Consider the following 17,428-nt stretch of genomic DNA (forward strand, 5'->3'; position numbering starts at 1 on the left):
CCCATTTCCACCTGCACATGGAGGGGTTTACATCTTCACCAGCACCTGATGTCACAACTGTTGGCATCCTCTTCTCCCTCTGGTTCCTGCTTGCTTTTGCAGATCTGACTACAGCTACTCCAGGCATTTCTGATTGTCGGTGCTTGCCGCCCTCTGCTTCTCTGGTGTGGTGGTGTGTCACTGTGGCAAAGCAGCATAGCTCAGCTGCTCTAGCCACAGTGCTTGTGAGCACATGGGTTTGTTTAAACCCGAAATGAGAAGGGAATGGTTTCAGGATATGATCTATCTGCTGCCTTGTTTTCTGGGGGAAAAGTACCATCAGCTTCTCTGCCATCCTGGCAGCAGTCTTGGAACCAAGTAATTCACATGTACTTGGTCCACTTGGGTTTAGGTGCTTTTATGCCTACAAGCTAGGGGAGAACAGATTCCCTTCCCAAGCTGTGCAACCTTTTTGTTGACGTGCTTGAGGACAGCAGTAAATCCCTTCTCCTAAGAGGGATCCATGTGATCTAGCTGCTGTCCCTCATGCTGGTCTCTGGCTTGAGATATGGAGAGCTTTGCCTGATGGTGGCTGGGAGGATGCTTTGCACTTCCCCTGCTTGCTTCAGCGTGAATGTTGACGCTTTCACATAACTTTTGAGCCCTTTAGTCCCTCCAGCAGGTCATACCCTGAACTTTCTTGGAGGTGTTGGTTCCTCACTGAGCCTCTGTGTTCAGAGCACCCAGCCTTCTCAAGAGGTAAGTGTGAGAGAGGGATGAGCCGTGTTGCATCTGATGCCTCCAGGTGGTTAACCTCATTTTGGGCTCCAGGAAGAAACAGTGGCTGCAAACAGGTGTGCAGCACATCTGCTTGCAGGGTCACTTGTCCCAGAGCCTGGTGTCCTGGAGGATGCACGTGGTTTGCGTTTGATCCTCGAGACGTGAGTCTGTCAGAGCTGCTGTCCCACAGGTGGTGGCTTCCAGCCACCTGCCCCCAAACTGAACCCAGGTCAAGCTGGACTGTTCAATCCTAGAATCACAGAATGGTTTGGGTTGGAAGGGACCTTACAGCTCATCCAGTTCCAAACCCCTGCCACGGGCAGGGACACCTTCCACTAGACCAAGTTGCTCCAAGCCCCGTCCAAACTGGCCTTGGACACTTCCAGGGATGGGGCAGCCATAGCTTCTCTGGAGATCCTGTGCCAGTGTCTCACCACCCTCACAGGGAAGAACTTCCTACAATATCATCTAAATTTCCCCTCTGTCAGTTTAAAGCCATTTGCCCTTGTCCTGACCCTACAGGCCCTTGTCAAAAGCCCCTCTCCAGCTTTCTTGTTGGCCCCTTTAGGCACTGGAAGCTGCTCTAAGGTGTCCCTGGAGCCTTCTCTTCTCCAGGCTGAACAAGCCCAGCTTTCTCAGCCTGTCTCCATAGCAGAGCTGCTCCAGCCCTCAGAGCATCTTTGTGGCGTCCTCTGGACTCGCTCCAACAGCTCTACATCCTTCTTGTGTTGGGGCCCCAGAGCTGGATGCAGGACTGCAGGGGGATCTCACAAGAGCGGAGCAGAGGGGAAGAATCCCCTCCCTCGACCTGCTGGTGACACAGCCCAGGACACGGTTGGTTTCTGGGCTCAAGCGCACACTGCCGGGTCATGGTGAGCTGCTTGCCACCCAACAGCCCCAAGTCCTTCTCCTCAGGGCTGCTCTCAATCCAGTCTCCCCCAGCCTTTGTTTGTGCTTGGGATTGCCCTGACCCGGGTGCAGGACCTTGCACTTGTTGAACTTCATGAGGTTCGTGCTGTCCCACCTCTCCAGCCTGTCCAGGTCCCTCTGCATGAGACTCCTTCTGTCCAGGCTCTGATATTTTTTCCCCAAACCCACATCTGTTCAGGGCACGTCTGTATCTTACACTCCACTATTGGATTTCATTGTTCTCATATCCCATCTGTAGCTTACCCAGCTGCTTGGCTCCAGCACACTTAACAGCACCTCTTGGTTTAGGTCACCTCCTGATTTACTAAGCTCCATCCTCCACATTGTGGGCAGCAGGAAGCAGAACCAGGCCTTGGGCAACCCCTCTAGTACCTTGCTGGAATTCAGAAGGATGATTTGTTGATTATTTTGATCATTTACCTCTCTTGGGCTGTTTTAAATACATTTTTCCTAGATTAGACTGAAATTCTTCTGTCAGGAGTTTTGTGTTGTGATGTTTTAGATTTGGTTAAATGGGCAGGAAAACCCTCCCCCAAATTTTTCTTTGCAACCTCTGGCTTTCTCCATGCTGACAGTGTGAATCGCTATATCCAGGCTCCAGACCAACTATGATTTTATTTATTTATGTTTTTCTGAATCGTGGGATTTCGCTCTGAGAGCTGCAGTTGCAATGGGGAAGCGTCCCCTCTAGATGGCAGAAACGACAGCAGGAAAGTGCCAGGGGCCCGCGCAGCAGAAGGCAGAGGTGGAGGACACGGCGCTGGCCTCAGTCCGGTGGTCTGCAGCCACCGTGCGGGACCTGTGGTGCTCTCACCCGATGGAAATGCCCCGCTGCTGCCTGCTCAGGCCCACCACCAACACCCCGAGAGCTGCGTGGAGCCCAGCCTTCAGAGGTCCTGCTGGGAGAGGTGAGTGGCACCTGGGAACGGGAAGGGACGATGCTTCAGCCATATGGAAAATACAAGTAATTTAGATCACCATGTCCCCCTTCCACGATGGTAACAGAGAGGGAAGTGCTAAATAACCCACCCTATATCGGGTGACCTGGTTTGAGTGGCTGCTGCTGTGTCTGACAGACTGAAGCAGCGAATGCCTGGATGCCCAGCGTTAATGCGAGGTGACGGGGTGGCCGTGGGGACGGTGATGGGTAGCGGGGGGACCGGGAGCACGTTGCTGGTGCTGGGCTGGTCGCTGAGCAGGTGATGCAGCTGTGGAGCATCTCTCACGAGTTGTTTTGGGGTGCTGCCGGCAGTGCCCCTCTCGTGTTTGGTGTTCTGAAGGGGCCATGCCGTGCACCAAATCTCATGACTGGGTCGGCAAAGGCACCTGTTGAAAGGAGTTTAATTTCTGCATCCTCAAAAATGGGATGTCCCTCTTATTAATTGCATTTGCAAACATAAATCCTCTTCTGGATCTGTTTTTTCAGTAACAGCTCGTTGTACTGTTCAGTACCATCCCCAGGGCAGGCAAGGACCATGCTGAGCTTTGCTGATGAGTTTAGGGTCATACACAGCCACAAATGGCAGCTCCCAGTGCTTGATGCGGGGCTGGGATGGAGGGATCAGATGGTGGCAAAGCAAGGGTACAGGGCTCTCCTTGCCAGGGGTTCCTGTGATTAAAGATGGTCTCCCAAGATCAGCGTATTTCCCACCTAGGATATCTTCCACGCAGGAAGGTGCCGAACATATCAACCAACAGGTTTGGAGCATTTTGGGGTGAAGGTGGAAAGCTAATGCTGTCAAATGTGGTTTTGCTTAGCTGTCCCAACAGCCATTAAAACCCTCATCACCTTGCCTCATGGGCCACAGGGATGAATTTCTGCCCACAAGCATTGCTGTGGCTCCAGCTGAGATGTTGTTGGTTGGTCACTCCATCCCAGGTACACCCAAGTGAAAGCATGGGCTTGTTCCTGGGTTGCTTGCAGAAATTACAGAAAAAAAAAGGATTTTATATCTATATATTCACTGTTCTTTCAGACTGGAGTAACGTTGGACAGATTTCAGCTTTTTTCAGCTCCAAAAGATAGTGTAGAAGGGAAGTGTGGAAGCACCTCATCTCACACCCCTGCAGGAGGATGATGCTGGGGGAGGAAGGCTCATCCGCATGAGTAGGGGGTGTGGGATGGTATGAGATGGACAAATGCATGAGGGCAGGCAATCCCCAAAGCCAGTGCCCAAACCATCCTGGGGGAAGCCAAGAAAGGCAGGAGCCACACTCCAGGATAGCTTCAAGCAGCCCAAATTACCCCAAAGTCCATCCGCCTCTAGCTCCTTCCAGCATCACATCCCCTCTGATGATCTCACAGTCCAGAACCTTGTCCTTGCCTTGGCTTTTTTCATCATCTCCGTGTTTTTGGAGGCAGCTCTGATTTTCAAGCTTGCTTCTGTGCCATTGCAGAAAGGCACCGCAGGGCAGAGCCGGCCCAGGAAATAATTGGGCAGCCGGCGTATAAAATAAGCAACAAGGAAAAAAAGAGTAGGGAATAACTGATTTTCTTGCTTGCCTATCAATGCCCAGCTCAGTCTGTGTGCGAGCTTCCAATTGCAAACACTGGGAGATATAATATCCTGGGTGCCAACATGTGATGGGATGTGCTCATGTTGGTGCACAGGGATGGCCTGTTATGGATAGGGCTGCGGCTACAGTGATCTGAGTGCTGTCAGAAGTAGTTATTGGGGGAGAAAAACCTTACTGTGAGTGAGCCTGGGCTCCTTGTGTGCATTTAGGACCTTCTGGAGAGGTCGTGCAGCACATCAGTGAGGTTAGTGCTGGCTGGACCCAGCATGGCTGGGGGCTCTTAGGCCGCCGGTTACCAGCTCTTCTGGCAAATCCCATTTTTTCCTGTATCCAGTGCCTGCATTTCCATCGGTATGCAGCAAACCTCTTCCAGGAAATCCTCCAGCAGCCTGCACGGCCTCAAAGAGGAGCCAAGAGCCTTGTTGCAGGCGGTTCAGAGCCTCATCCCTCTCCCTGGGGTCACCACTCCAAAGCAGAGCTGTGGGGTGAGACCTGATGGTGCTCCCCAACCCACTGTGGAGCAAAATCCTCTGGCATCTCACAAGCCACATGAAGCTGGCTGACTTTGCACTGGAATGGATGAGGAGCGTGCTCGTGGGAGCAGGGGCTTGGTGGGATGGGGATGGAGGAATGCAGCCATGCCAGACTGTGGGCTTATTTGTAGGGGCTGCTGCTGTGATTGGTTTTATACCGGGTGATGTTGTCCTTGCTCAGGGATGCCGATGCCCTTTTTGTGCTCTCCCACAGGACAGTGAGGTGACCACCACATGCTGGCTGCAGCCTCACACTGAGACATCCACCAGCATCACCAATACTGGCAACAGGTAAATCCTATAGAACCCCAACAGCTAATAACAGCTAATAACCCTCCCTGGGTCTAATTGACCCTGGTGGGGCCCTACCTGACCTATGCTGGCACCCCTTGGCAAGACATCGCTCTTCCAGGACATGTTTTCCCTGACTGCACCGCTGCTGGAAAGCAAGCTGTGGGGGAGGATCGAGTTTTCTCTCTAGCACGGGGTATTGGGGAGCTTCCTGTTGGAACTTGGTTCTCCAAGGTGCTCGTAGGAGTCATGCTGTCTCCAGCTCCATTGGCTCTGTGAGGACAAGAGCCGCCCTGGCAGCCAGACTGCGAGCTGGGATGCGCCTGCCTTGCTGGGCACTGTATTTGGGTCAGCCTCATCGACTGGATGTGCAACTGTGTCATCCCTGGAGAGCGCGGGATGCCAATCCATAAACCCGACTGGCTCCACATGGGGTGGCACGCACCGTGAGAAGTGCTGGCCAGGGCGAAACGCCGGCACCAACCGGCATCCCCATTTCACGAGCTCAGCCCTGTTTCCAGGCTCCAAAAATGGGCAAACCCATGGGATATCCAGTACAGGCTCAGATTTTTCCAACAATAGCAGCTGTGACTCCGCTCGTTCGGGATGTGGCTCCAGCCCTGTAAATAGCCAGAAGCCATCTGCAATTCAGATTGTGTGCAGCGGCAACTGGTACAACAACTGGTACAACCGGATGCTTGTGAAATCGGGGATGCATCCCCTTCCTGACACCTGATTTCTCTCTCCCCAGGCACTAAGGGAAGGAGGAGCAGGATGTTTTTCTGAATTTTATTTTCCCCATCTTGGCTGCCAGAGATGTGAAGAGGTGATAAAAAGAAGGGAGGCTGAAAAGGCGAAATCACGGCTGGGAGCCTGGTCCAGTGGGCAGAGGGAAGGATGGAGCAGATGAAGCATCCAGCCTCCCACAGTGGCCAAGTCCTCAGTCCAGCATTAATTTGCACATACTCCCTTGAAGCCCCAGGGGTTACTGCTCCTATCAAGCAAGTCTTACTGATGGAAAGCAAAGCACCTCCATGGTGGGCATCCAGCTGCAGAGATGTCCCTGGCTCCCTAATGCAAAGCCAGCACAGAAGTGGTGGGGACTGAGCCCTGCTGGCAAAACTCTCCAAAAAACCAAGTGCAATGCTCCAGTCCCCACTGTTAGCAATCAGCAATGTGCTGAGCTGGATATAGGCTGGGAAATATATATATATATAAAAAAAAATATATATGTGTAAAAAATATATATATATAAAAAAAATATATATATATATACACACACACCCAGCTGGATGTAGCTGGATATAGGCTGGGAAAAAACAGGAGGCTGATAATTTTTCCTGGTTAGAAGGAAACTTGAGCTAGATCCCTTGCTTCTGAAGGTGGTCGTGGTCCCATGGATGCCCCCTGGACCAGAGAGAGAAAACAACACCCACTTTGAGGTGGAGAGGGGGCACTGGTGTCGCTGCCTACATCAGTGGGGTAATCGCCCTCCCGAGGGCGCTCTAGTGGCATCTGTGGGGTGGCAGAGTTTGTCAGCCTGTCCCCTTGAGCAAGGAGGATGATCTCGCATAGTTCATTGGTTCAGTATCTGATTGCTAATTATTACAGTAGCTTGACCTGTGGAGGCCAGCAAGCCATAACGCCTGCAGTCATCTCTGCCAGCATAGACATCCTTGTGGCTTCAAACCTGGGCTGAACATCCCTTCTGCTCCCTCCCAAGTGCTGCCCGCACTCCCTGCCTCTGCCAGCATCCCCAGGGAGCAGCGCAGCTCCATTACAGCAGCTTTTCCACGTTTAATTTGCTTTTAAATATATACATATATATTTAAATGTACTGCATTTTTTTTAGTCCCATCTGTCCTCCAAAGCATGGGTGCTGCTGTTCCTTGGGGCCATCACAGCACAGCTTCACCCCATTGTCTTTAGGACCTGCTCCTAACCTGCAGAGACCAGGGCTGGCAGGTAAAAACAAAAATAAAGAAGACAGCACCACTGTGGTGGCGTCGCTGGGCTCTGCTCTTGTTTTATTGCTGAAATCCAACCCGATTCCCCTTGTCCTATCCACTGTGGTCATAGGGAAGGAATTTCACCAGTCTTCTTGCAGCACCTCCTGGTGTTTCTGAAGACAGGCAAAATCTTCCTTTGTGCCTTCGCAGAAGTGCTGCCTCTCTGGTCCCTGGGTGCCTCTGAGAAGAATTTGGTCCCATTTTCTCACCACTTTCCCATTTAATAGTTGCATTTATCAACAAGGTCTTCCCTGCTGTTCTCCAGCGTGACCAAACCCAGCTCAGCCACTCCTCGTGCATCCCATCCTCCAGCCCTGACCACTTTGGTGGCCACCACCAGACCCTCTCCAGCTCCTCTAATGGCTGCAGCAGCCAGTCGCAAAGTGCCTGGAAGAATCCCTAAAAAATAACACCCAGAGCATCCCTCGGTTTGATCAGTGAGCCGTTAACACCAGTTCTCAACCCATCACTGTCATACCCCAATGTGTTTTATCTAAGGTCCTATTTCCTTCCTCTCTTGTAGGAACTTCACACCAGGCAATAGCACAATGGTGTTGGCAAGGTAAATCTGAGCATCTCTTCTGTCTTGAGCTCTGTTATCCCACCCTAGGAGGGAAACAAAGTCTCCTGCTCCTCTCCAGTGGTAGGATGAAGCCTTTTGGGAGCTTGCAGAGGAGCAGAAGCTTCACCCCGTGCCACTGCATGCAGGAACTGTGGCTCTGGAGGGGACAATGATGGCATTGAGCACGGGTGCTGAAACGCTGCTGTATTGTGCCTGGCAGAGAGATGCCCGGGAATAATCGCCTCCTCCTTGGCTTTGTTGCAGGGCTGTGGCTGGTTGCACTGCAGGGCTTCTCCTCCACCACAGGTCTCCGGTTATGCGGTGAAGACCCGCAGCTCAGGCGCACCTCTTTTCCTGGCTGTGAAAGGTACGGCTCATCTAATCACCTCCTTATTGAGAGGTGACTCTGGGGGTACCACTGATTGGGAGAAAATGTGGATTTTGTGGGCAAAAGGATGCTCTGTTCCTCAACCTGGGGCACTACGTCACTCTTTCATTGATCCTAGTAATATATTTTGTATAATTTGTTTATATTATATATTTTAGTATATCACATATAGTCAACGTTGAGAGCTGTGCAAATTGTCTTACTTCATTTTACGCCTATAAAATGTTTTGGTTTAAAATAAGTGTTTAAGCTACAGAAATCCAACTCCTCTCCCAGTCTGGGCAATCCCTTAAAATTTGGATCCAGGGTTTTGCTTGACACTGTTATAAACAAAGCAGAACGACTTCATTCCAGGTCTGCAACAGTAAGGCTGAGATTTTTTTGTTTTAGAAGCATATTTAAGGTTGTTTTCAAGTTGGGCACCCACAAAAGGATTTCCCTAAACAGTTTCTGGTGGGTGTCTTTTTTCCCTTGCCCAAAATCTGTTTGAAAACCTCTGATTTGGGATGAAGTTTTGGCTTGTGACTCTGTCAAGGGCAGCACCAGCCGCAGGAGCAAGCACTGCAGCGATGCCTCCTTTCTCCCTCCTCCTCCATCCCTGGAGCATCCTATAAGCTGATTTCCTCTTGAAAACCCCTTCTGGGAATGCATACCCCCTGAACCGTCAGCCAGGCTGTTTCCCAGCTGGTTCCTCCCCTAGGGCAGCTGGAGAGAAAAAAACCACTTGAAAAGTTAAACAGGAGGATGAAAACTTGGCTGCCCCATCCAGCTGTGCTGTGGAGCAAGGAAATCTCTTCTCCTTAGAACCAGGAAAACCAAGTTAGTTTGAGGAGCTGCATATGGTGGGTGCTACTTGAGGGACATGCACGGGGTCCCTGTAGGATTAGGAGATTGAAGAACCCCTAAAATTTCAAGGTTTAGAGCCACCTTCTTACTGGATTTGCTAAGTCTGGGGGGCTCTTTAGTTGCAGCAAAAAAACCTTGCTGATTTGGACTCCTGGAAGCCAAATCTCGCCTTGCAGCATGGAGCCTTTAAGGAAAACATCAATTATTGTGAGATCAGCCATAAAATCATGCGAGCTGGCAAGTGAAGGAACAGATAACAACGTGCCAAATGTTGTAGCCTCTAGACGGGGGCTATTATTTAATCCCTGCTTGTTGCATTTGAGTGTGGGGTAACATCACCCCATCTTAGGCTGGAGACCTGCATGGGGACAAAACTCTCTAGGACACAGAAGGAGGGGCTGGAGGAGGATAATAATGTCCCCTCTGTCCCCTTCCAGCTGTTTTCCCTTCCAGCTGTTATCCATAGAGCAGGGTGATGCTTCCAGCTGCCCCCCCTGCCCTGGAAAGCAGTGCTGGGAAGGGAGCAGAGGGATGAAGAGAGGCTGGGATTGGGCTGGCAGGGAGCCCCTGGCCAGCATGAAATACTAAGAATGTAAAATCTGAGCAACAGGAGCTGCTTTGGACTGCTCACTTTACCATAAGCATAAGTGGGGGAGGTTTTTGCTGCTGCTGCTGCAGTGTATCACTGTAGCTGCAGGGGCAGGTTGAGTTTGCAGCTGACTTGCCGTTCTGCTTCACCCCTGTTTGAACAGAAATGAAAAGAAACTCCAAACAAGAAGGAAGCATTTCTTATCCTGTGGCAGCACCTCCGCTTCCCGCCTTCCCTCTCCCGCTCCAAGGAGCGCTCCTTCTGCTATTATTAGCCCTAACTCCTGAGACGATTTGGATAATTTGATTTACTCCTAGGCATTACTCTTGGCTCCTGGAAGCATCACTGTGGTCTCATTTTTCCTGGTCTTTTTTTTTTTGGGTGCTTATAAGGAAATCAAAAAAATAAAAGGGAAGGGAAAGAGATCCTGGTGAACAATGGGTCTGCAGCGTCACACTTGGAGGAGCTCTCCCGTCTTGGGACGCTTCCCCGGTGGACGTCTCCACGTCAGCGTCTCTGGGCTGGTGCGGCGGGAAGAGCTGGGTTTGAAGGGGCGGGAGGGGAGGAGAAGGGCGGCAGCAGGGATGGGACACTGCCTGTGGCTGTGCGCACCGTGGCCGGGAAGGATGGGACACTTTTGCAAGGGACTGAGCCCGGCACTTCTCCGTATGTTACTGTCTGGTTTGGTTTGTTTTTCTTCTTTCTCCCCCTCCTCTTTACTTTGGTATTTTGCCGATGGTTTTCCTTGGCTGCTTCCTGGCACTTCACAGACCCCTGCCCTCTGCTTCGACCCACCTCTGCTCCCGCTCTCCCCTGCTCTTCATCCTCTCTCCTTTCCCCATTACTTGGGTGGGGAACACGTTTGCCACGACCTAATGTCCGTGTATTGCCTTTCCTGCTGGTGGTAAGAGACATAACATCCCTATTTGGCATCAGTTTGTGTGCACTTTGCCGGCATAAATCATCCTCCGTCACACAGGGCAGTACCAATCCGTCTCCTGTGAGTTTGGGATTAAACCATTGGTGTTTTAGCTTTTTCCTGATGGAAAACCCTATCTACTCTGGGACTTTCTGGCCAGTCCCCCTCCTGAATCTCCTCCCCACCTCAGGCCACCAGAGGTGGGGAAAGGAAGATGCTTTGGGGTCTGGTTTTCCTGCGTAGTCCTTCTCTTGGTCCCTTGGGTTACATTTCTGACACTTCTGCTCTCACTGCAAACCTTGGGGTCTGCAGCCTGCTTGCTTCTGGAGCATCAGCTTAGATGGTACATGCTTGTGCATCACCAGGTGGTTTTTAAAGACGAGGCACAGGCGCCCATAGGAGCTCACCGCAGCAGATGATACCGCTTTGCAGCTGGTGTCTCTAACCCATGGACAAAAGGTCCATTGAGTTTATGTTCTCTCTAAGGTGCTTTTGTATTGTTTTCTCAATAGTACCCAAGGATGTGAGCACACTTATCATCCTCGCATTTCAAAGCACCTCACACAGGAAGTTTTCTCTCCTGCACAGCTGAGGAAACTGAGGCATGAGAAGGGCAGTGGCTCAGCAGCATTACCACCAGCGGGAGCTGAACCTGCTCCTTGGTGGCCTCATCTTCTTGGCCAACCAGCCCTTCCTTGAGAGAGAACTCTCCCGTTGGCTACCAAACACACAGGATGCTCCTCTGGGGTAGGATCTCCTCCAACTTGTATCCCTCATCAACACCTCTAGGTCCTTAGGGACTTTTGACAAGGGCAGGTAGGGACAGGACAAGCAGGAATGGCTTTAACCTGGCAGAAAGGAGATTTAGATGGAACATTAGGAAGAAGTTCTTCCCTGTGAGGGTGGTGAGGCCCTGGCACAGGTTGCCCAGAGAAGCTGTGGCTGCCCCATCCCTGGCAGTGTTCAAGGTCAGGTTGGACGGGGCTTGGAGCAACCTGCTCTAGTGGAAGGTATCCCTGTCTGTGGCAGGGGGTTGGAACTGGATGAGCTTTAATGTCCCTTCTAACCCAAACCATTCTATGATTCTATGAATCTCATGTAGAGATGCTGTTGCATTTCCATAGCCTTTATCGGTTTCCTCGTCAATAAAACCCTAAGATCTTCCTTGTGATTGATGGTGAACCTTAGCTACATCCCTTCTGCCTCTAGATTGCTGGCACAGTTGTTAGCAGACTTGGTTGCAACCACAATTTTTCTAAAAGGATCCCCTGAGCGTGGGGCTGGAAGGGCCTCCTGAGTCCTTCTGTTCCATGCTGTGCCCCATGTGTGGCAGGAAGGCATTTCTCTTTCTCACATGGTTGGGGTTCCATCTCCTCCCATACCAAAATGCCCTTTCCATCTATACTAAGCACAGGAGCTTGGCTTATAAATTCATTTAAGCTGTGCTTAATGGGAGAGGGCTGTGTCCTCTGCTGGCAGGGGGTGAGCAAACATCCCCCTACCCCAAACAGAGGGAAATAAAGAGTCCCTTGAGTCATAGGAAGCCACAGGCAGCTGCTTCTTTCACCCAAGTTACCTTGCAATGCCACAGGAGGGCAATCCGTCCTCTGTCCAAAGTGTCCTTAGAAAGTCAGAGGAAGGAAATCCAGTGTAACCCCGCTCAAGTGAGTCAGGGATGGGTGGGAACTGGAGAAAGGGGCACGTCGCTGGTGGGGAATCTGTGCCTCATACTCTCCTGCAGGCTGTGAGAGCAGCTTCTGAGACAATCCTTGGGTGCTGTCCAAGACCAAAATACCAGAAGAGTTTTTTCAGTGTGTGTAATAAGGAAACCCCTCCTTCCTCAGCAATGTGCTGTGGAGGTGGACCGCACCATACGAAGTGCACCGTCTTGGTGCAGGTCCCAGCACCGCGGAGGACTCTTCTCACCCATAATTTACAGCCTGTTTGGAGCTCTTCCACCCGAGGTTCATCCAACCAGCCCAAGGGTCATTTCTAAGGCTGCAAAGCTCCCTTTGACCTGGTCTGTTTCTTGGAGATCTCAGTGACTGGCCACGTAAATCGCAGTGGTTTCTGTTCCTTGCTTCCAGGAAAAGAGAAAATAAAGGAGTTTGTATGGGTTGCTGCACTCCAGCAGTGCAACACTGGGCTGCAGCAGTAGAGGACAGGGAACACGGGTAGAAAAGGAGGAGACCTGTTCTATAAATCAGTTAAGGTATATGGGGTAAATTGCTATTTCACTTCTAACTTTACTCCGCCGATTCTTGTCCAACTGGACCACCAGGATCCCCGGTTCTTTCCTGCAGATCTGCTCCCCAGTCACTTCCCACTGTCCTGTGTCCTTCTCCCCACCAAGGCCACCATTCTGCCTTTGCCTCTGTCGAACTTCGCCTGGGTCCCACCAGCTCATTTCTCCAGCCTGCTGAGGTCCCCCAGAACAGCAGCACTGCACCCCCCACACATCCACTGCTCCCCACAACCGGCCCCAAACTTGGTCCCATCACCCTGATCACTAATGGCACTCAACAGCCTTGGCCCCAGTCATCATCCCTGGGGGATGACACCATCAGTTGCCTCTGCTGGGAGGGGAACCAGCAGTGCTGGGGGCGATGGGGTGGCTCTGCAAGGGCCAGGATGGTGTTGGTATCATGAGGCCCTATTTTCTGGGTGAATTTACATACAGCATCCCTCTTTAAACAGAGATAAGACTTATTTCAACATAACAAGGATTTGAGTGATCTCTGCATCTCCCATAGCTGTGTTTCTGCTTTGCTTTGTTATTTCTGACCCTTTTTAATACCCTCTTAAACACATGCTTGGCAAAGAGCTTTACAAGTGTCTCCTTTGTGCAAAGTGCCTTTCGAACACGAGGTAGAGGCCAGCAAGGCAGCGAGACGCAGATGGCACGTGCAAACCCACCAGCAGGCTGCTGGCAGGATGTAAATGAGCAAAATCACAGGAAAACAGCCCAGAAACGCGGTGATGCTCCATCCCAGTGGCTTGGCCACAGTGGGGACCAAGCTGCGTTTCTGGGCTGGTTTCCCATGATTTTGTCCATTGATGCTGAAGCTGGCAGACGATGCTTCAGCCCAGCCCTGAGGATCTTTGGGTGCTTCAATCTCTTGTCTGCGGGACCCCCCAGATCAATGTAGAGTTAATCCATGACCCCAGATGACATTCCTGACCCGTTTCAGCCCAGAGAACGCCCTGCCATGCGTGCGGAAGCCTCTGCTTCGGAAACCTGATGCTGGTTCAAACATGATCCTGAGCCAAATTCCTCCAGGCACGTTTTTATCATCCCTTTTTCTTCCTGCCGGGGACAATGGTATTTACTGCACAGTGCTCTGGCCAGCCCTTTCCTCCGCTCTCCCAGGCAGAAATAGTTAACCAGGATCACGAAGAATTGAATGTCCCCGTTTCCTTTCCAGGGCAGGCAGCTCCCCACTGCCTCCCCCCTGCCCGTCTCTCTGCTCAGCGCCCTGGGGAGGAGCTGCTATCTAGTGACATGATGCAAGAGCAGGCGATGTCTCGATGTCTGGCTCGCTCTGGCAGTGTTTTGGTGACCCGGTGGCCTGTGCAAGCACTGCCAGGTCCCCTGGGGCTTTCTGCAGCATGAGAGCAGCCCTTTGCTCTCCTCTTGTGATCGGCGGGACGGGAGCACCTCGTGGCTCTAGGCAAGATGTGAGCCAGCCTCAGCTCTGGAGAGTCTCAAGTCAAAACAGATCAAGCTAATAAAAAGAAAGCAGTGCTGGAGAAGAGAGGAGGAGGGAGAGAAAATATGATGCCACGGGCATTGCAAAACAATCCCTTCTGGGGAAAGAACCTCATTTGATAGCATGGCTTCTCCTTTGTGGTTGGGTCCCCCAGGAAAGGGGAGACCACAGGGGACAGGACCCTGTGCTGACCCCAGCACTCAGACTCCACAGGCTGCTTATGAGACACCCCGGGCTGGGTTTGGTTGCCCACATGTATGTGTTTAGGGTCATCCAAGATGCCACAAGCCGTTAGTTTTGCTGGGGCTGTGGGGAAGGCTGCTGGCTTGCACGATGCTCCAGCTGCCAGAGAAGCAGTGATACAGTGGTCAGGAGAAGCTGCTCGGTGCTCATGTAGCCACTTCTCCAAGGGCACCCAGGGGAAGGCTGCCTTTCAATGGGGCTTTGTTGCATGCCTGGGGAGGCTTTGCAGGAGGTGGTTGCGCTTACACTGCAAACTCCCTGGACAAAGCATTTTTCATGCTGCGGGGCCAGGGGGAGGCAGGAGAGAAGAGATCAGCCATAGATTCAGCTCCTGGTTGAATGGACCCAGAGGTTTGCATGGGATGGACATGATGTTTGGTGGAACATGAGACATCCCACCATCCCAGCCAGGGCATGGAGACCCAGGGCATCATCCCCAGGGTGGTGAGATGCCACCATGATTCTGGGAGAGGAGAAAGACCACTGTGCCTTCTCCTTTGGCCCCAGCCTTGGAGGTGGCCTGTGGCTGACGCCAGTCATGCTCCAGCACTGCTGGTCTTTCAGCTGATGGGGCCCACAGCAAAGAGACCAGAGCTGGGGCTGGTCCCTGCACAGGGGCTGCTTCAGACCTCCCTCTTCTTGCTGTAGGGTTTGATCAAGGCTGTTTCTTCCTGGAAATCAGAGCAAGCTCCAGTGGAAAATGTAGGAGGTTTTGATCTCCTTCAGTCCTCAAGGTCTGCATGAGCTATGGGGGTCCATGGGGCACTTGTGAACCTGGTTTGCAAGATAATCTTACTCCAAGCTGTTAGAGCAGGGAGGGATGCCCTGGAAAACAGGAAGAGATGGATGCAGCCAGGCCAGAAGAGCAGCAGGGAAAAGCAGGCAGTTTTCTGCAGGAAATACTGTGCCTAATGGCAAACACAGGTGAGGTTTCGTACACTGGACAGGACACATGTGGGTGTGGGGCTCATTTACTAGGTGCTCCATGAGTGGAGCTCACCCTGAGATCCCGAGGTGGGAGGACGAGGAGGAAGCTCGGCTGTGCAATGAGGGGTGCATGCACTGCATGTCACTCTTTCTCTCAGAGCCTCTTGGGCAGCCCACGGCACATTTGTAGGTATTCCATAGAATTTGAATAGTTCTAGTAAGGGTGAGCTCTGGTGCATGACTTATGGGGAGTGTTTTTACAGTGTTTATGTTGGCAGGCTGTAGGTTACGGTACAGTTTGAAATATTCACTAAAACCTCTTATCACTGGAGCTCAAAAGCAGCAGAGTGCTGATGAAAGTCCTGCGCTAGTTGGAGAAGGGATGATTTATGGTTCAGGCTGCCCAGAAGCTGTGTAAAGTGCCTGGCTGCTGCCCAGCTCACAGAGTGCTGCAGCCTGTGGTCCCTATGGGGAAGGAGAGACGATTTCACCCATTAGCATGGCATGGATCCACCCAGGTTTAGACATTATGCCAATGAAGGCTGTATGTGGCACCGCGAGAGCCAGACAGTGATGCCCGCCGATGCTCACAGCCTCCCTGGCCTGGCAGAACAAGCTGGTCAGCAGATGCAAGAGGCACCAGTGTGAGAAACCTCCAAAAGCGATTGCTTAAATGTGCTTTTTTTAACACCCAAACCAGCACATCCGTGCACTCCGATATGGACCAATGCCTTGTACTGGTGTTAAAAATGCAGCTGGCTTCCATTCCCATCACTCATCTCACTGTGCCTTTGCTAGGATCTCAGTGGCACAACTCATGTTTTAGCAAAATCGGTGACTTGAGTGAGATCCCATCAGCATCTGTGGGATTTGGAGTAATCCACCCTCACAAGTGTCTCCAAAGAACACCCTTCTGCTCTTCCAACATTTTCCCCTGAAAGGAAGGATTGTCCCTTTCCCATTATACCTGCAGTTGAGGTCTGAGAGTATGAAACTTCTTCAGGTGCCAGCAATGGGTCATCTTGGAGCATAAGGAAGCAACTTATCCATCTACTGTAGGACATCTACTTCACAATCAGTTCCTGACCTCTGTAGTTGTGCTCACCTTTCCTCCTCCAGCCTCCTCATGGGTGCTAAGGAGAAGTGGGTGATCAGTGGGGTGCAAGCAGCACCTTTGCATGGGATGGGTATTTTTAAAGGTAGTTATAAACATAAACTAGCAGGGAAGAGTTGCAGAAGGATACCACATCTTGGACAGGGTGTGCTTCTGGCCTCCTGGTTCCTGAGAGCATTTAGTGACATGTAGAGGAGCAGAGAGAAGAGCTGGAAACTGAGCTGTGTCCCAGACCAGCTCTTGGAGGTCAGGCAGATATTGAGCTCAGGCTCCAAGGAGGGTTGAACACTCAAATTTAGGCAACTAAATCCCACCCAAGTGCCTTAAAAACAGTCTTGGATGATATGATGAGAGATCTTTCCCTTTTGAGGAGAAGCCACCACGCTGCACATGGTCTGGCCTCCACATCACCCCACAATTGCTCCATACCCCTGTAACGCTTTTCCTAGAAACATGTACTGCACTCCCCCTCCAGGCAAAAGGGCACTTTATTCCAGTTGGTTAGGAAAGATCCTGACTTTCTTTAGGCATCCTAGTTGATGTACTGGTACTGGTACATCAACTAGGCACTGGTGAGGCTGCTCAGTTCTGGCCCCTCACTATAAGAAAGACGCTGTGTTGCTGGAGCGGATCCAGAAAAGGGCAACAAAGCTGGTGAAGGGCCTGGAGCACAAGTGTGATGAGATATGGCTGAGGGACCTGGGATGTTGAGTCTGGAGAAGAGAAGGCTCAAGGGGGGACCTTATCACTCTCTACAACTACCTGGAAGGAGGTTGTAATGAGGTGAGGGTCGGTCTCTTCTCCCAGGTAACAAGTGATAGGACAAGAGGTAACAGCCTCAAGCTGCACCAGGGGAGGGTGAGATTGGATATTAGGAAAAACCTCTCCACAGAGAGGGTAATCAGCATTGGAACAGGCTGCCCAGGGACCGTCCCTGTAAGTGTTCAAAAACTGTGTAGATGAGGCCCTCAGTGACATGGTTCAGTGGTGGTCTTGGCAGTCCTGGGGTAATGGTTGGACTTGATGATCTTAAAGTTCTTTTCCAGCCTATTGATTCTATGTATCCTACTAGGTATATCCTATTAGGTGTA

The 17,428-nt window shown here is 51.5% G+C and overlaps 1 protein-coding gene across 1 annotated transcript in view; it reads left to right on the top strand.

Annotated features, from left to right (window-relative positions):
* Window positions 1-7,868: 7,868 nt before the first annotated feature.
* Window positions 7,869-17,428, top strand: part of GJC2 (gap junction protein gamma 2) — a 32,949-nt gene continuing 23,389 nt past the window's right edge. The window contains exon 1 of the mRNA XM_030506717.1: window positions 7,869-7,968. The gene's annotated coding sequence lies outside the window, so the exon portion shown is untranslated. The remainder of the gene's footprint in view (window positions 7,969-17,428) is intronic.

Source organism: Strigops habroptila, chromosome 1 (assembly GCF_004027225.2).
Source record: "Strigops habroptila isolate Jane chromosome 1, bStrHab1.2.pri, whole genome shotgun sequence".
Classification (NCBI taxonomy): Eukaryota; Metazoa; Chordata; class Aves; order Psittaciformes; family Psittacidae; genus Strigops; species Strigops habroptila.